General features: G+C 45.4%; 1 protein-coding gene across 13 annotated transcripts in view; it reads right to left on the bottom strand.

The window, feature by feature from the left end:
- Window positions 1-20,125, bottom strand: part of LOC123801169 (uncharacterized) — a 55,738-nt gene that overhangs the window by 18,041 nt on the left and 17,572 nt on the right. For 12 of the 13 annotated variants that reach the window (XR_015725921.1, XR_006782131.2, XR_015725918.1 and 9 more), the window contains exons 4-5: window positions 12,463-12,586; window positions 9,851-10,019 (exon numbers count right to left, since the gene is read on the bottom strand). The gene's annotated coding sequence lies outside the window, so the exon portion shown is untranslated. Of the gene's footprint in view, window positions 1-2,600; window positions 9,769-9,850; window positions 10,020-12,462; window positions 12,587-20,125 lie in introns of those variants that run through there. The other variant, XM_087865069.1, reaches the window with a different exon arrangement.

Here is a 20,125-nt window from a genome sequence, read left to right as displayed (position 1 = left end):
AAATGGCTCATTCCACAAGAGAAAGCCAGCCCTGGGGAAGAAAGACAACTTGGGGAACTGTGAAAATGGCCCCATGAAAACAAATGAAAGGGCTCAAAGAATAAGTTACTGCAAAAAAATTCTTTAAGGACATGGAATTTTTTTTAATATAGTGCTCCACACCTGTACACACACACACACACACACACACACACACCTGCAGAGAAGGTTTTCTGCTCTGCAATGCTAACCACAGATGTCCACAGAGATTTCTCTAAGCAGGTGTTCCTTCTCCTTTAGGGGCCGTATTGTAAAACTGACACTGACTCTTCTCCCCAGGCTGGGATCTGAGTCTGCACCTAGTCCAGCCACCACCCTCCCTGCTTCTCTCCCTACTTGCATCTTCTTTCTGCTTCCCCAGCCGGCCATCTAGAGGACCGGAGCCCCATTTACTCTTCTCCAGCTTCTGGAATCTCAGTTGTTCCTTATACTGACTTCTGCTATGGCCATAAATTATAGCCGCCATCTCCCTTAATAACAAATACCTTCAAATGTCTCTGCACCTCCTTTATTCTGTTTCACAAAGGAGTCCCTCCAAATAAGTATATGCAAATGACCTTGTGCACACGACACTCCCACTGTTTATCACTGCCAGTGGTTCCTGCCCCGCCACTGCCCTGAAAATGCTTTGACGAAGATTCCTGAAGTCCTCCTTGTTGCCAAACGTAATTTCTTTTTTTCAATTCTCAGAGCCCCCCAAACTTTCTCTGACAAGTGACCCTGTTGATCGCTCCGTGTCTTTAAAACTTTTTCTCCTTTGGGTTTCGAGAAAACACTCCTAATTCTGCTGCCTCACTTACATTCCTGCTCAGAGTGTTTCGTTGGTTAAATGTGGGGGTTCCCTAGCACTCTGTGCTCAGGCTCAGGCTCGGGTATACCTGTGGCTCCAACCGTGGCCTCCAGGCCAGGAACAGCCTCATCCCCGCAGCCCTTGTGAGAAATGCAAATTACGTTGCCAGATGGAACTCAGGACACCCAGTTCAATTGGAATTTCAGATAAGCAGTGAATAAATTTTATAAAAAATATGTAGGGTGAGTATGTCTCATGTAATTTCAGGACATACTTATCCTTTAAAAAATTGTTGTTTATCTGCAATTCAAATTTAATTAGGCATCTTGCATTTTTTTTTGAATTTGCTAAATCTTACAATCCTAAATGCAAATTGACAGTCCCTGTCACAGTCCTGCTGCAGTTCTGGAGTTGGGGCCTGTAATCTGTGTTTCAACAAGCTCTCCAGGTGATTCTAAGTTCCCTAAAGTTTAAGGCGCACTGCGGCTCTCACACCCGTGAGTGACCTCATCTGCTCCCACAGTAACACTTCCCCCAAGGGTGGGATGCCCTGAACTGCTAACTGGTGTGGGTTTTCCTGAATTTGATTTAACCGTGTGACCCCCTTCTGTGTGGAAAAGCAAGAGGAATGCAAGAATAAAGCGATGAAGGGCTTGGCTTTAGAGCAATTTCCACCTGCATCAGTGTGAGACAGAAAGATTTGGGAGTAGACACAATGAGGGAGAATCTGTTTTTTTTCTGGAATTCCCTGCAGAGAATTATTAAAAAAAAAAAAAAAAAGTCCCTGGAAGCATGTTTGCTGCACGCAGTCCCACGTCCTCATCTCTGTAAGGGAAGGGGATGGAGGGATGGAGGTCCCCCCCCTAAGTGTGGGGGTCTGAGCATAGAGGGGCTAGTGCCTCCCTCTGGAGTTTCTCTGCACCCCCATGAGTCTGAGGAAAGGCTCGGACAGTGAATTAAGTTTCACAGTTCTTCCATCCAGAATAGTCTTAAGGACTTAATGCTGAAATTGAGGAGGAAGAAGTAGTCTTTAGTGGAAAGAGCACTGTTCAAACACCTGTGGGTCACAAGATCCGATTAATTGAAAGCACATGTCTCCTTCTCCACAAGACAGCTTATTGAACACCCACTAGGCACTGGGGGCCATGTCAGATACTGTACACACTGTAACAGTTCTCACCATGGGAATTACTCATAAAACAAGAAGTACTGAAAGAGCTGGATTCCGATGAACTTTACCAGGAATTGTAGTATAATTCTTGGTATGTTGCTATTATGTGGAAATAAAAATCTCAACAGTGAATGGAAGTTATTAAAAGGAGCAGCAGCAATTAAGCCTCAGATACTTATATAACTTTAGGATGAAAATATCTAGAAGGATAAAGAGAAAATCATGGACGCAAGTAAGATACATTCCATAAAATAATAAAAGACAGGACCTTTTTGTAAAGGCTTGCTGGCAAGAAAATACCACAAGTTAGAATAATGCTCATTATTTGTTGAATGTGTTCCATATGTCCATATTTCATAGAATTCTCTGAGAGATTTCAATTTAAAACTCCCATTGTGTTGACTAGATAATGGGCGGCTTCTTCCCATGCAAGGGTCTGGGAAACCAATGCGGCACAGTAGGTGGCACTGTCTCCCCTGGGTTTCTCAGTCGCGGTGCTCTGGCCACGCAGAGCCTTCCTGGAGGAGGCACTGTTGACACCACCCCCTGGTCTTGCTGCGGCTGCCTCCCGGTCACCCCACCCCATGCAGCCGTGCCTAGCTGACCCCCCCCCTTGAAGTTTCCCTCCGCCAGCAACGCCCTTGCCCCTTAGCTCCAAAGGGAAAACTTCTACTCATCCTTTTCTCATCAGGACTTAATGAAATGTCCCCTCCGCTGTGACACGTAACTGAGTCCTCCAGGCAGAACTTGGAACCCCCGCTTCAACGATACCTCAGCTCTCTATCAATGCCCTCTGATGCACGGCAGTGTCACTTTATATTCCCTCATGCATTTCCTCAACAAATATTTATTGCTCATCTACTATGGATCAGACCCTGTGTCTGGCCCTGGAAACAGAAAGATGCGTGGTGCATGGGGTCTGCTCCCACAAAACTGGCAAACTCCAGAGGCAGACAGGAACGTGATTCCAGGATGGTACACTAAGGATGGGCAAGGACAAGGAAGGGGGAGCCGCAAATGATAGAGCCTAGGGAGGCGGGGGGGTTGGTGCCTACGATGGTGATGCAAGGAGCAGTCAACATCGCTAAGGAAGGAGAAGGCACTCTGGACAATGAGGCAATGGAAGGACCAGTATGTGTGCTGGGGGTGGGGAGAACCTACAAGCAGCTGGGTGTTTGGAGGGACTCACAGAGATTGACAAGAGATAAGGCTAGAGACAGCAGTAAAGATCAGGGCATTCCTGTCCTTTTAGGGTGCTTAGATCTCACTCAGGCGCCATATTAGAATCACCCAGTTGGCATCATAAAAGTACACACTCCCTGAGGCACCTGGCTGGGGCCGTCAGTTGAGTGGCAGACTCTTGATTTCAGCTGAGGTCACGATCTTAGAATTGCAAGCTGGAGCCCGCCGCCGTGGGGCTCAGGCTGAGCCTGGGATCTGCTTAGGATTCTCTCTCTCCCTTTCCCGCTGCCCCTCCCCCACCCTGCAGTATCTCTCTCTCTTTCTCTCTCATAAATAAATAAGTTTTTTTTAAGTACACACCCCCAGAGGTGGTGATTTAGTAGATCTGGGCAAGGGCCAGAAATCTTCCATTTAACAACCACTCAGGTGGCTCTGACGCATTTACCCAAGAATTGCATTTTTAAGAAACTTCTATAAATGATGGGAAGCCCTTGAGGAACTTACACAAACACATAACAAAGACTTGTGTTTTAGAGAGAACACTCTCGTGGTTAAAGGAGGATGCAATTAAGAGAATGAGGTTGGAAGTGGACAGTACAAAGGCGGCCTTTTCTGTGGCCAAAGTAAGAAAATCTAAGGGCCCCAAGCAGAGCAATAGGTTAGGGAACAATGGAATTCCCCCAACATGGTGGTTAGATAGACAAGAGGATGAGCAAAGAGATGGCTCCTAGTTTCCCAGCATGAACAGGGCCCCAAGTGAGACATGGGGACACAGAAGTCACGTCAGGGGAAAGACAATGATTCATTCAGTCTTTTTCCTACAGAGCAGCAGGTGCCTAGGGATATCCAGATAGAGCTAGCTAGCTAAAAGAGCTGAAAGTCAGAGCCTGAAGCTGGGACAGGGAGAAGGAGCCCAGGAGACAGGCCTGGAAGTCATCTGCCTCTGCTGCTGGTTGGGGACCCTGAGACCTAGAAAGAGTCCCTGGTGATAGCGCTCAGCATGAGCAAAAGAAAGCCTAGGCAGACCTCCAGGGAGCACCAGGTGAAATGCAGTGGCTGGTGGAGAGGAGCCCTGGAGACCACGAGAGCATGGGGTGTGAGATCCAAAGGAGGGAAACATCAGGGGGCAGCACAGTGCTGGGATTAAGGGTGTCAGTTCTAAAGTTAGAGTACTCCAGCACTTACTAGTTGGGTGAAATGGAGTATTATCTTTTACTCTCTGTATCTCAGTTCCCCCATCTGTAAAATGGGCATACTGATGGGTACCCATCTCATTGGGTTATTCCAATGGTGAAATAAGTTAATACAAAAAAGCATTTAGACTATGACCTGCCACATATTATATTCTTTTTTAAACAGCTCTATCAAGGTATAGTTGATATGCAAAAATCTGCATATATTTTCTATATATAATTTGATGAGTTTGGACATGAAACCATCACCACAGTTGAGGTAATAGAAGTATCCACCACCTCCAAAAGCTTCCTTCCATCCTTGTGCGTGTGTGCATGTGTGTGCATGTGTGTGTGTGTGGTAAGAACACTTAACATGAGATCTACTCTCTTAACCGATGTTTAAGTGCGCAATACTGTTTCTATTAGCTATAGGCACAAATGTAGTACAACAGATCCCTAGGCTTCGGTGGACCAGAGACCTGAGCCCAGAAGGATCGAGGCTGTCTCTGCCAAAGCCAGCTTAGATGGGCAAGGACAACCTGGCCCCCATACCTGATACCTGATGTTTCCTAGCCAATACACTGAGACGACAGAAGTACCCTCCTCCACCCCACAGTATGCAGGACGATGAGGGAGGAGGAGATCCTCCGGCCAACTGAGATTAACTTCTGCCGTTCAGCAGAATGGAGATTCAACAAGGGAATACATTAAATATACTCAGTTACAGAAATTCTACAAAAGATACACTTCTTAGACCCGTGTTTATGGTGCAGACACGCACCTGCTACAGGAATCACAGGAGGCTCTGACAAGTGTCCTGCTGGAATCACACAGTCCTGTTCTCCCGTCCATACTGCCACCCGGCCCACAGTCTAGTCAGCATTCCAAGGAGGAACTGACATGACCTTGACTGTGGCAGGCTCCTACCACCAACACTGACTTAGACCCAAGTGTTGACTATCCCTCCAGCTAATGAGGCAGGGCCGGCCTGGCAGGCTCTTGTTTTGCGAGAGTGGTAAACAAAAGCCCTTACGTTTTTCAGACCCAAATAATCTTCTATATGCTTTATGATGCTCAATTCTGATCTTTTAACTAACCTATCAAAGTACCTGAGGAAATTTAATGCTCTTTTGTTCTAAGATTTTATTTATTTGAGAGAGACAGCACAAGCAAGGGGAGCAGCAAAGGGAGAGGGAACAGGGAAACCGATGTGGGACTCCATCCCAGCACCCCAGGATCATGACTTGAGCTGAAGGCAGATGCTTAACTGACTGAGCCCCCCAAGTACCCCCATTTAATGCTCTTTTTTGAGGAAAATACAGATCCTTCCCAGAGAACTCTGTGTGGCTGACGTATGGCAAAAGATAGAGATCAGGCTCTTGGATTTCAACAACACGTAGGCAATTCTGCCTCCTTCCAGCCTCTAAAGTGAAGAGATGGGTTCTTCTGCCAATAATTTAAGGTCCAGGTTGCAAAACCCAACCATAATCCGGTTTAAAACCAGCCCTTTCCAAAGGATCCCGCGAGGCCTCTGATACTGAGAGCACCGAGGGCCTATCTCTCGCCACTTTTGGCGCACTCCGCAGCCGCCAGGGGGCTAGACCACACCAAGTAACCAAGCTGGCTCCTGTCACCTAAGCTGCCTGCACAGATGGCTTCCCTTACGCAGAAATTTTCTTCTCTTCGGTTTGTATAGATGGTATACACAAGGAGCATCCACTTATACAACGTCCCTGTGACTTTTGCAAAATTGGAGTTACTGCCCACTAAGTTGTGCAATATCCCTCTTGGAAGACCCAGATGAAAAACTGCTTTTTGATTCAGGGCAAGAAAAACTTCAGTTCCTCAAAAAGCTGGCCTGCGTCCTGCTGTCAAGCAGTAAGTACTCAAATATTTCCCCTTTTTGCCTCAGCTCCAGAGAAGTAGAAATTATTGTGCCCTCCTGCAGTAATTGATTTGTCTCAAGGGCCCTGTAACATTGATTCCTCTGCTGTATTAATGTATCTCTCATCTAAATTGTGCATTGTTTGATTTTGTAAATAGCCTCCGGCTTTTCTAGAAATAGGTGGGGTATCATTTTAAGGAAATGCATTTTAATTTTACCAAAAATTGGTTTCCTTCAAAACTTTTATCTCAGTTTTATTTTTTTTTAAGGTTTTATTTATTTATTTGAGACAGAGAGAGGGAGAGAGAGGGAGAGCACACAGGGGGCCCAAGAGAGTGAAGCAGGCTCCCCGCTGAGCAAGGAGCCTGACTGGAGACTTGATCCCAGGACACTGGGATCCTGACCTGAGCTGAAAGGCAGCAGCTTAACCCACTGAGCTATCCAGGCACCCCACAGTTTTATTTTTATGTTAATTTTTCTATTTGGTTAATCTTTGTACTCCGTATCAGAACCTAAATTCCATGAGGAGAAAGACTCCATTTAATCCGCTCACTGTTCTAGCTTCAGTACCTAGCATCATGCCTGAGGGTCTGTGGCACCTGTAACAGACAAGATAGACCCACTGTGCTCCACCAACAAAGAGCCTGACAACCTCTGGGGGTTAAAAGAACAAAGGGTTTTTTTTCTTGCTCACTCTACATACCCACAGAAATCAGCTGCCTTGTTCCCTGCCTCCTGACCACTGGAGGATTATCATGACAAAGAGAAAAAGAGATAGGAGAAGCCACAAATCACTTGCTTTCAAGAGTCAAACCCCAATCACTTGGCAGGGAACGGGAAGTGTAACCCTCCCAGAGAGGATTCCTGCACTAAGGGAGTTTAGTAATTGGTAAGACCATCGGTAACACCACCGTAGGAATTAAGCCATCTAGACTTACAAATCACATTTTCTTCAATTAGTTAGGTGCTCTTTCATCATTCCTTCCCATGTATCTTTAGCCTTTGGTACGTTCGAAATTTATCTGTTTTTTAATAGCCTGATTTCAAAGTATCTCACTGTACTGTTGACTTGGTTATATTTAGGTCAAATATGCTTCACCACGCATAATAGCTCCCTCCTACGAATGGATCAGAAAGTCTAGCGAGTTGCATACTAACTTTTCCTGACACCAATATAGTATCGGAAACCTTAGTGCTCCCAGTTCTTGGTCACACTGCTTTGAGGAATGAAGAGGTAGACCAGACGAAGAGTGGTGGGCAGCAAAGCCAAGTTTATTGAGTGATAGTTATTGAGCAATAGTACAAAGCTCCCAAAGAGGGAGGGGACCCGAGAGGGTTGCCCTTTGGCATTTAGATTTAGGGGTTTTAATGGGCTTATTGGTGGGCTGTTTTAATCTGATTAAGCCTCCATGTGCCTGTCACTCAATCGGGTTTTTTGTCATCTACCTATCACGTGGGAAAGGGTGGAGGGCTCCTTCCAAGGTCATGTAAAATTCTATAAAGGACAGTTTCCTCTTAGGGCGGGGCCCCTTGTCCCTGCCTGCCTTTCTTCCAACTATCCTTCATTATTAGTTGACTTTTAACAGAGCTGGTAGCAATTTCCATGTTCTGTAATAGGATAGCCCAGATAACCTGAAACCCTTTCACTTCAAAACACCTGAAAATCCTGGACAAAATATAACATTCTTTTAAAGACATGCCTGAGCTTAGCGAAGAAAATAAGGGAACTCCAAGGGCCAAAAATAAGAATAAAACTGAAAACTACAATAGGAAGCCAGAGAGCCAAGAGTGTGTCAATCGTGTGGTTGGTGGGGCTTTCCAGTTTGATGCTAGCCTCACAACCTTAGGGTTGAAATTTTATTTTTAGAGAGAGAGCACGCACACATGGGCGCACTCACATGTGCACAATGTGGGGGTGTAGTGGAGAGGGAGAGAGAATCTTAAGCGGGCTCCACACCCAGCGCAGAGCCTGTCGTAATGCAGGGCTCCATTTAGGACCCTGAGATGATGACCTGAGCCAAAATCAAGATTCAGATGCTTAACGGACTGAGCCCCCCAGGCTCCCCTCAGAATTGAGATTTTAAAGTCTTCTTGGAAGTAGGAGACCTCAGTCAGGTTGAGAAGTTACAACTGAGACCCCCAATAAAGCTTGACTCCCCAAAGGACCTCAGCCTAAGTAAAAGATACACCTAAGGTTGCCATATTTAGCAAATAATAACATAGTGTTAGAGGATTTTTTTCTCCGTCGGTGCCCTCCGTTCTTGGTCACGCTGCCTCAAAGAATGAAGAGGTAGACCAGATAGAGTGGTGGGCAGCAAAGCAAGGTTTATTGAGATAGCAAAGTGATAGCACAAAGCTCCCGAAGAGAGACGGGACCCAAGAGGGTTGCCACTGGAGTTTCTAAGTCTAGGGGCTTTTAAGGGTTTGTTGGTGGGCTGTTTTAATCTGATTAACCCTCCCTGCACCTGCCATTCAATCAGGTTTTTGTCATCTACCTATCAAGTGGGAAAGGGTGGAGGGCTCCTTCCACGGTGGTGTAAAATTCTTTTAAGAGTGGTTTCTTCTTAGCACGGGGTGTCCCTGCCAGCCTGCCTTCCAACCAGCCTTCAAAAGTACATCTAGTTAAATCAGTAATGCATATGAACAGCAAATAAATTTTTAATATAGGTAATGTCCAGTATAGTATTTGGGACATACTTATACTAGAAAATTATTTGTTGCCTATCTGAAATTCAAATTTAACTGGGAGCCCTGTATTTCATTTGGCATCCCTAGATACACCAGAAAAATTATCCACCAGTATAGGGAGTCAACAAGAATGCCTGCCTATCTCCATGGGGGCTCTGAGTAGAGGCTGGAAAGTATCCCCCACAAGAACTAACAATCACAGGTCAGCCCTTCCATGGACTTATGATTCGACTTTATACTACCTGCAGGATCCTCACCTACCAAGCCAGAAATTAGCATAAGAAATGCTCCCCACCCTCCCCACCTCAAGACCATGAAATGCAGGGACTCCCAGCAGGAGGAACTAAAACCTCCTCTTGGTAAGGAAGGGCTGCACCCTCAACTCGGGCCACTACGGAGATCCACAGACAAAACTGTGATGTGGAGAACAACGGCAGAAGGAAATGGAGACAAAATTAAATATCCTAATAACCTGCAGCCCCCTGACAAGTACTTGAGGCAGGCCGATTGTGACATTCCTCCCGGAAGCCCAGCTGTCTTAAAGCTAATGCTTTGTTAGACGGGAAAACAACCTTAGCTTGACAGCTGCTAGGCCTCCAGGGTCCTGTGAGTCTTCTTTAGCAAATGAAAGTCCTTTTGGAAACTTCCCTTTGTCTTTACCTCCCCCAGCTCCAAAGTATATAATCAGCCACTTCTCACAACCCCAGTGCAGCTCTTTCTGCCCACGGGTCCTGTCCCTGTGTTTTAATAAAATTACCTTTTTGCACCAAAGACGTCTCAAGAATTCTTTCTTGCCTGTCGGCTTCAAACCCCACCACTTCAAAGCACATCAGCCTCACTAAAGATGAGTTCACAAGCCAAAATTAGAAAACATGGGGGGGTTGCAGGGTACAGCAAGAAAGGTTGGCCTTTTCACTTACCAGTTAAAAAAGTCAAAGGGTACAAAGCCTTTGAAACATATCCAGGGTCATTCAGAGCTGATTACTTCACTGTGTTCCCTTTGGTGGCTCAAATCCCAGTGTCCGGTTCCGTGACTGCAGGCTGTGATTCTCGGCGGGCCCAACGTCTCCCACAAATCCATCACCATGGCTGAGGAAAAAAAGCCACACAAAAAAAGCCAATTCCAGTGACAGGCTCAGCATTCATTAATCCATTTAGAACAAACCTAAGGCACGTCAGTGCTTTTAGTCACCTTTTCCCACTAAGACATGCTTGTTAACTAAAACTAAAGAAAAGCCGGAGCCCGCCACTTACAGAGCCCGATCTCCAAGACTGCACTTCCCTGAATTTCCCAGAGACTAATCAACATCGCCGCCGTGTGCCTGGGACTTTCCCAGCTTTGGCAATGGAACGCCTCAGTCCCAGGCATGTCAAGATCATTGTCACCGAAAGCATTCTTCATCTTAGGGCAAAGTAAGTAAATATGTAAATGTTTTTCTCTTTATCCTCTCACCAGCAACATTTAGGCAACATAAGCTAATAATTATTCAAGAGGTTCTTGCAGAGAGTGTCTATAATGGCGGCGTAGGTATATAAAAATGCACACAGACTCTTTGCTCCTTGAGCTCTGGTTTCCTCATCGGCAAAATACAAGCAACCAAGGGACCAGAAGGTTTGGGCAAGGATTCATGAGACTGTGTTGAACGTAGATAAAGCTCTTAGCTCAGTTCCTGGCACATCATAAACACTCAAGAAAGATGGCTATTTTGACTATTAAGTTTCAAGGCTTTTGTAGCATTGAGATTCCATAGTTCAGAAACATTTACTAGATGCGTCCGTTTTGCACATTTTGGGTTTGAAGTAGCGGTTTTGTTGGTATTGCTTGATTATTCTTACACAGCTTGTCAGAATTTATTGACATGTGCTAATTATTTTCTCTGTGTTTGGACACTCGCCTGATCATTCATCTTTGACTTTCAATATCCAAAAATCTTGAGACTTAGGGAAAATTATAAGAATCTCGATAATCTTTTTCTTCACACTTTTTAGAAAGCAAACTTGATGGACTTTATCTTGTCGGCCTATCTTCATTTTTTCCAAAATGTAAAAATAACTAAAAATAGGGGTGCCTGGGTGGCTCAATCGTTAAGCATCTGCCTTTGGCTCAGGGCGTGATCCCAGGGCCCTGGGATTGAGCCCCGCATCGGGCTCCTCCACTGAGAGCCTGCTTCTTCCTCTCCCACTTTCCCTGCTTGTGTTCCCTCTCTCACTGGCTGTCTCTATCTCTGTCGAATAAATAAATAAAATCTTAAAAAAAAAAAACCCACTAAAAATAGCATTCTGTTTTTCCTCTCTCCTACCATCAGTGACCCAGAACTAACAGTTTGTATTTCTAACTGATTTTCAAAGTATTCAAACTCCAAATAACCTTTAAATTGAGCATGTCTGCTATGCCATACATTGTTTTACTGAAAGAGAAGGGGCCAAAAAAGCTCATTTTCCCCTCTGGCACTAGGCTGCATTGAGCATATGAGTATTAACAATCTCTTAAATTGCTATCAGTTTGAAGATACTACCTTCTCTCTGTTAGAAGGACAGAGTGCTGAGTCATCTGGAGTGAGCTGTGATAGAACTGCCCTAAATCACCCATAAATTCTTATTTGGTTTCCTTCGTGGCCAGAATATAGTATAATGTACTGACTACTTTGGATATTGATAACCAATAAGGTTTACCTTTGTTTGACATTAAAAGTCCTAAATGGGATCAAAATACATGATCTAAACTAACACTTCTCATGATCAAGGGTACGCACAAATCACATGTTGAGAAACTCACTGAACACAGATTCTGATTTGATACGCGTGGGCTGGGCTTGGAACTGGGCGCTTCTAGCAAGCCCCTGGCGGGCGCCAATCTATAAACCATGCTGCAGCAGCACGGGTGCAAGGCGGTGGTTCCCAGAGCGTGGTTCCCCGGGCGTGAATATGGTACCAGGAGCACAGACACCACCTGGGAACTTGTCAGAAATGCTCATTCTTGGACCTCCTCCCAGACTTTCTAAGAGAAACTATAGGGACAAGCCCTCCAGCTGACTCCGATCCACGCAATTGGAGAGGCACTCTTCTACACAAGGAGGTCGGCTTCCTAGATGAACTAAGTACTGGTTATTTCCCACGAGGAAGGGAAACAAGGCTGTCCTGGGGCTATGACAACCAAGCCGGACAGGCCAATGCTCAGTTAACTGCTGGCAATGAGAATTTAACAGGGCCACCCACACTGGTGAGTGGACTTTAGGGGGACAGACCTGGCCAGGTGCCGGCTGAAACTCTGTCAAGCGGGTATGTCCTCTACATCCAATGACGGGCGGCACTGATGCCCCCACTCAGCATCGGGGAAGTGTGACATGAGGTAACACAACAGAGCGCAGCTGCCCAACAGAGGAAACGGGCAAGTGCTTATGGCTTCTGCTCAGCAGGGACACCAAAAAGATCAGACAAAATTTTTGAAAGGCTTTGACACCCCCCCAAAAAAAGCATCAAAGTAGATACCATGGGGAAACTCTATTATTCAACTTTTTTACACTCATTTTACCATTTAGCGTGGCTTAGTAGAGTCTCTCCAGCCAGACTGCCTGTCTCTAAGTCTGGGCTCTCCCATGTCCTGGCGGGGTGACCTCGAGCAAGTCACTCAACTCTCACCGCCTCAGTTTCCTCACCTGCAAAATGGAGATAATGATGTTTTGTGAGAATTAAACAGTACATTAACATATATAAAGTTCTTAAAACAGTGCCTGATATTCAGACAACACCTCATATATATTAATTTTTATTACAAGTAGGCAGAAAGGGCAGAGGGGCCCTACATTTTTTTTTTCAGTGCTTAGGGTCTTTAAAGAAATAATTTGTTGCCCAGTGGAGTCTGACACATCTTAGGAGAAATCAGACAAAAGTCAGAACTGCATGGAGACAAGAGATAGTATCTGGAGAGATCTGTGGGTCCCAGGGAAAGACTGAGAAAGGGCAGGCTGGAACTAGAGAAACCGTAGGGCTCTGCACAAAGCGAGGTACCTATCTGGAGAAGCAGCAAGCCTTAAATCCCGGACTGGAAGGCAGGAGACTGGGAAGTGCTGACTCCACAGGAGAATGGTAACATCTGTAAATCTCGGGATCTTAGGCTCTCATCTTGGCTACAAGTGGAATCATCTGGGGAGCATTAAAAAATACTGATGCCTGCACATCACCCCTAGAGAGTCTGTTTCATTGGCCTGGGGTCTTACCTGAGGAGCAGATTTCTAAAATCTCCCCTACTTGAGTGTTTTAGATAGCGAGGGTTAAGCATCTTACACTCAGGTTAGCACTGATCTTAGAAGTTGTAAGGGGCCTCACTGTACATAGATGATCAATGAAATGGCTAGAAAAACAGTGTCTGCTGATTATTCCCACCTTCTCTCCTCTTTATATTTACGCTCTGGACTTGAGCTCCTCTCTGGCTGCTGTTGGTTCATAGAGCACTTTTTGCTATTCAGAAAAATGTTCCCCTTCTTCCAGACACCTTGCCAAGGACTGAGATATTACCCTACAAGCAAGCCAACAGTGTAGCCTACCGCAGTTTCATGGATGGTGGCAGACGACATGAGACTTCTGGGCCAGAGACAAAGGACTTTATTACTCACAGAAATAGTGGAGTATCAGCTTTTTCTTGCAACAAGAAAAGCCCCTTTTCACACAACAATGGAAAGAGGTGACATCTGCACAGGCGGTGAATTTATTACAGGAGAAGAAGCCTGAATTCAGGGAACCTAAATGTTTTAGAGTGGTCAGGAAGCCTGCCTGCCCTTTCTTCCACAGAGATAATACTTTTACTTTCCAAGGCTGTTTACTATACACATTCTTCAAAAGATAACCTGGAATAAACAGTCAGTGTATCTGCTCGCAAAATATGAAGAAATGTGTGAGACCCATGTGGAACTGTCTTCCAGCACAATTTACTTTCATCATCTGAAAATGTGTTATAATGATTTCATTGGAATGAAAAACTTCATGTCTTCTGCTATGCAATTATCCTAGTAGTTCTACAAAGCTACAATGTCTATGACGTAGATGGGGCCCTCCCACATGTGAGTAGTTCACAGCCTGTGCAAGTGTACCGTGTGGCATTTCGTATTTTTAGCTTACTCGCCTGCTCTATCCTTGTTGGACCCTACTCAACCTTGTTTTGGGACTCATTTTATTTTTCAATCATGTCATTCCTAATCATTTTCCTTCTCCTACCCCAACTTTGCACTAATTATTTACCTCAAAATTTTAATACTTTTAACCTTGATCAGTCCCATTCGTTCTTGGGCTTATTCCTTGTTATTCATTCACTGGAGCAACATGAGGGACCCCCAGGATGGGAGCACACAGATTACCTCTCCAAATTAAACTAGCAAAATCTTCATATAATGACTGAGTTCTGTACAAATGACCCATGCTAAAGAGATGAAACACAGATTTCTAAGAGCAATCACCTGGTCTCAGGACCATGAAGGTACTTCAGAAGAAATGATACGCCACAAGTAAGCTGACACCTTACCAGTTACAAGAACTCAAATGCAATTTCTGAGAACTACACAGAAAACATGACCAAACAAGAATGTCCGTCACATATAGGAGTGTTGCAACAAGAGGAAGATGATCGGCATGGACTCTTAAAGGGGAATGAAGAAAAAGAAGAAACAGACACCGTTTAGGGCAACCTGAAGGGCTGCATCTGGTGAAGACCAACAGAGATGTTGGTGGGAGCAGGGACTTGTGAATGTCCTGGTGAATGTCCCTGGAATCCCGCCGCCGTTGTGTTCCAGTGCTACACTCAGCAAGCGGCATCTCCTCACTCACCCGACTTCCCAGCCACGCTGCCCAAGGGAAGGACCCCACACGGTGCAAGTATCTAGCCTTGCAACGGAAAGGAACATCCGAAGTATAAAATGACACACTGGCATTCTGATCTATGCCGGAGCCTTTTAAGACGGTGAAACAGTCCCCCTGCCGTGGAGCTCAGCGCGCAGGGCTGGACCCAGCGTGGTTGCTTACGTGACCTCACGAAGGCACGTTCCTAGCAAAGCCCTGCTGGATTGGCCAGCGGGTCTCTTTAAAGTACTCCTCATTATGCCCTGGTGGCAGCTGGTCCCACGGTCAGCTTTCATCCTTCCCCAGGATGAATTCCTGAGCAGAAACTGACCCCCAACATTCCAGATATCCACGGAGGCAGAGCAGCTCCAGAGCCTTTCAGGCCCCTGCTGACCATTTTATGCCATTGACATGCAGGCAGAATGTGACTCCCAGCGCCGAAATGCAATTTCTCAACTGTCCAAAAACTAGACTGGGGGAGAGACTTAGAGCTACCATACTCACCCAGGGTCCACATGCCCTCCCTCACACATTCATTCACACAGCACCCAGAATAGGGCAGAGACTATTAAAGGGACTAGAGATGCAAAGACAAACGATATAGAAGCTGCTGGCCCTGAGAGCATTTTGTATTAGGGTTCTTCAGAGAAACAAAACCAATAGAGTGTGTGTGTGATTAGAATGAATTCAAATGAGAGAGAGAGATTTCAGAGAATGGGTCATGTGATCGTGAAGGCTGGCTAGTATGAAATCTGCTGGGGAGGCTGGCAGGCTGAAGACCCAGGGAAGCGTGGACACAGGAGTCTGGAGTCTGAACAGCGGTCTAGAGGCAGAATTCCTTCCTTCTTAGGGGATCTCAGTTTTTTCTCTTAAGGCCTTCTATTGATTGGATGAGGCCCATTATAGAAAATAATCTGCTTTACTCAAAAGTCTATTGATTTAAATGTTAATCACATCTAAAAAACACCTTCAAAGCAACATCTAGACTGGTATTTGACCCAACACATGGACACCATGGCCTAGCCAAGTTGACACATTAAAAAAAAAAAAAAATACTGGCAAAACTTGAGCCCAGAGAAGCTAAATGATAGCACTTTCATTAAAGCTCATCAGACTTACTAAAGTTCATCATTCCTTTATTTTTTTTAAAGATTTTATTTATTTATTTGACAGAGAGGGAGGGAGGGAGAGAGAGCGTGCACAAGTAGGGGGAGCAGCAGGCAGAGGGAGAGGGAGAAGCAGGCTCCATCCCAGGACCCCGGGATCATGACCCAAGAGCGAAGGCAGACGCTCAACCGACTGAACCACCCAGGTGCCCCTCACCATTCCTTTACAAAGCTTTTCCACGGTGAGATGGTTGAAGTCATCATAGCCTATTTTTCATTTCATGTAAAAGTGGTCTTAGGAATTGCTCAGATGTTAAATAACCTGCTTTTTGGACCACTACAAGTATAAACCAATTGTCTAAGGCTAGACAGCCCAAGGGAAACGGTAATTACCCAGAGAAGCAGAGCTAGACCCAGGCTAGCCAAGCCACAGTGATTGATTTAAAAAAAACAAAAAACAAAAAACGGCCTGGACAGGCTGTGGGACAAGCTGCCCTGGGTGAGAACAGGCGGCAGGCAGTGTATCCCAGCAGCCCGGCAGAGGACCAGAAACCAGAGATCTGCATCTGCAAAAATGCCACGCAGGAGCGAATAAGGATGGATCTGGGAGAAAGTGTGGTTAACTTCCAATGCCCTTCTAGATTCTTAATCTCAAGCTACCAGGAACTCGAGCTGGCACATTTGTCCCGAGACAATGGTGACCAACAGGGGTGACATGGAAGGGGGAAATGAGTGTGTCTTAAACACTGTGCATACCCTCTTTACTTCACCAACCCACTATTTGGGGACACTTGATTGTTCTAATTTTTAATCTTATAAGCAAATCTGTGAATTTTTTCATTAGATTCTTCCATACATCCATGCCGATTTCCTTAGCATAAATTTTTCGAAGTGGGAATACCTGGATAAACAAGTGTGCATTTTTCTGCGTTTGCTATATGGCATCTAAGCCCAGGATGCAATCCTAGCTTCGCTGTCAGTGCACTTCCCTGATGTGTGTGAGAAATCATTTGACCATCTCTCTGTTCCTTCCTGGCCTTGTTTAATTCCTCATCCCCTGGTACGTTAAACAACTCATCATGAGGAAGTTGAAGTGAGCATACGTATGTGGGAGGTGTTGAAATCGTGGAAACTTTAGGGTCAGGAGAAAGGGAATGGGCTAGAAAGAGTGACAGGTATAAAGGGAGTCCACCCAGCCAGTGAAGTCCTCCTCCAGTGTCCGCCTGAGATACGCCTCTGCTTTCGGCACAATGCTCAAGGTATTGTCACATCTTATATGGCTTATTTCAATTGGTTTTCTAGTTTACCTCTCCTTTTCTCAGTGTCCTTAGAGCTTTCTGCTGCTTCTTCAAAAATGGCATTTTAGCATTTCTCACAGCCTCTGGGCTTTCTAATACCTGCATCTGTTTTTTCATCGGTGTTTTCCCAGTAAGAGATGTGATCCCGTTGCATAGAATTAGGAGGAAAATGAATCATTACAAGTTCATTAAAGTTTAACCTCCTGGTTTTGTTTGTGTCCATTTGGCATGGCCAGATTGCCTTTCTAATGATCTGCTTACTGCCCTTAGTTCCCTGGAGAAGATAATCTTTTTGTGTCAGGAATCCTAACGTCTTGGTTTGGTATTCCAGAGAGCTTAGCACAGGGCCAGACATATGGCAGAAACTCGTGAAAATTTATCAAAAGGCTGCACGCTTTGCCCTAATTTATACATTGATCCCAGTATTTTACTAAAAAGAGTTGTAAATGCCATGAGAAAATCAGGAAGAACAAAAAAACATTTTAGAAATAGATGGGCTCAATCCTACAGCCAGCTGAGCAGTTGCATGTTATGTTCTCATGTCCCCTTCTTCCCCAGGAGCATTTCTTTGGGACACAGGTGCTATCCAGGACTTGTCAGGAGAGCCCCGGGGGGCCCTACCTCCATAGGTCAGTAGCGCCACTGGATCATGCAAACGGATGCCACAGTCCCCTTCCAGGCTCCATGTTGATGCCCCCATGACACATGCTCCCCAGGCATACATGCATCGTCATAAGCCTCTCCCAGGTCAGCTCTAACCCCAGAGAGATGAACAACCGATCACTAAATGCCCTCAACTGTGGAAGCTGTGGGGATGGAAAGAGAGCGTGAAAAGAGGTCATTTTGCTTAGAACAAGGGATCCAAGCAGTTTTCAAAACTCTAAGTTTTACTTGGTGGATCATCAAGCCAGTGCTTTTTCCTCCTTCCCTGCCTCTGTCCTTAAATGTGTTTACCCACATTTCTAGCAGCAGGACAATCAAACTTGTTATTTTCCATCCTAATCAGAAACATCTATGCCAGCACCCTCTCTCTCCCATCCGTCTTCTCTCCTGCTCTCTCCCAGCCCAGGCTCCCCTCACCTTTCTACCAAAGCTTCAGAGAAATACAATGTAGCCTATCCTTTTGAAAATGGCATGGGTTCTGAGACTTGGTCCTCTCAAGACTGAAAATAGGGGACTAGCTGGTGGCCAGGCTGAGGACTTTCAGCTGGGCCCTGGTTCCATCTCTGAACCTTGGGCCATGCACTAATTTTAGCGTCAGGGAGCCCCAGACACCCCAGATCCTCTGATTCAAAAACCCCTCGCCCTATAGCTAATGTTTTCAAATACAGTATCTGATGCTCAGGGAGGCAAGGAAGTTGTACAATGATGCAATAGTCAGAGAGGAAAGAGAAACAAGCCGACATTGACTAAGTGGGGCTAAGTGTTAGGCATGTCGTGAGATGCAATTGAAGAGTGGGGCTTTTTAGCTGTACATAGTAGATGTTCTCTTGGGAAGACGTGTAGGAAACAAAACAATCGCCTAGACATTGAAGAACTTGATATTTAAAGGAATTGCAAAACACTCTGCTGCTTCTGAAATTCAAATAATCCCCCCGGTTTTTATCGTCTGGTTTACGGGTCGTAGCAGGACGGTCATCTCCACTGGGATGAGCCTGGGAGCTTCACATTCAGCCAGTTCACATCGAGCCCCTCATCGCGGTCCAGACAGTGGCCCCTCTTCCTGTGCTCCCTCTCTTGGCAGCTGGCCCCGCCGTATCCACACCCAGAACCTGGGCTACTGCAGCAGTCTCTTATCTGCCCTGGCAACCCCTCTCAATCCATTCTCTAAACAAGGGCCGACGGACATCTTTGCAAAACACAGTTTGATCATATCAACCCTTTTAAAGACAGCATGGCTCCCCGTTAAGTCAAAGTCTTCATCCTAGTGGAACTTCCACCTCTCGGTCCTGGGCTGCACAGCCCTCTTACCTCTGCCCCTGCGTGCAGCTCTGCAGGTGGGCTTTGCCTAAATCACTGCATCTCACACCTCCAAGCCCCAGTCCACGCTGCCACCTCTGCCTTTAACTTCCACCCTTGTCCCGGGCACCTTCAACTGCTGACTCCCAGAAGTCTTCATAACCAGCCTCTGGGTAATCTCCACCAACAAGAATGAACAGGAAGTGATCCTCAAGTGTAATTTTAAATTTCCTAGTGGCCATATTTTAAAAAGTAAGAAAAAGCTGATAAAATTAGTTATAATAATATATTTCATTTACCAATATATCCTATTATCATCTTAGCACATAATCAATATTTTATAATTATTATTGAGATACTCTATATTCTTTTTTTCCTACTAAGTCTTCAAAATTCAGTGTTTATTTTACTCTTACAAGACATCCTAGTTTGGACAAGCCACATTTCAAATGCTCAATAGCCAATGTGGAAGTAGCTAGCATGTTGGACATGGTAGCACTTTAAGAATCACCTGACGATCTTAATGAAAACACAGAATCCTGTGCTATGCTTCCAAAGCTTCTGGTCCATTTGGGAGTGGGGGGGTAGTCTAATTCTGGCGGTCTGGAGTAGGGACCAGAAATGTTCACTTTCAACAAGAACCGCACGTGTTTCAATGTTTCTTTTCCTCTTCAGGAAACGTGGCTTAATAATTACATGTAGCAGTTTGGAGTTAGACCCTTAGGAATTTGTGTCCAACCTCCACCATTTAAGAGTTGTGTAACTTAGTGACATCAAGTCTGGGTCTCCTCACCTGCAAAGCGAGATGACGCTCATAATATCTACCCAGAAACTTGTGGCATTCCATGGATACTGTATTTACAACAGTCAGCATGACACCTGGCACGTACCTAATAATGGCAGCTCCTAGACGGATACACAGCTCCCAAGCATGCCCACTTTCTGAGCAGGATGTCCCTCCCATCGTCTCCTAACTCTGTGCTTCCCTCCGCCGTAGCCCATC

The sequence above is a fragment of the Ursus americanus genome, chromosome 10 (assembly GCF_024610735.1).
Source record: "Ursus americanus isolate L20-20 chromosome 10, mUrsAme1.1.p, whole genome shotgun sequence".
NCBI classification, from domain to species: Eukaryota; Metazoa; Chordata; class Mammalia; order Carnivora; family Ursidae; genus Ursus; species Ursus americanus.
This window is presented reverse-complemented; position numbering and strand designations above follow the sequence as displayed.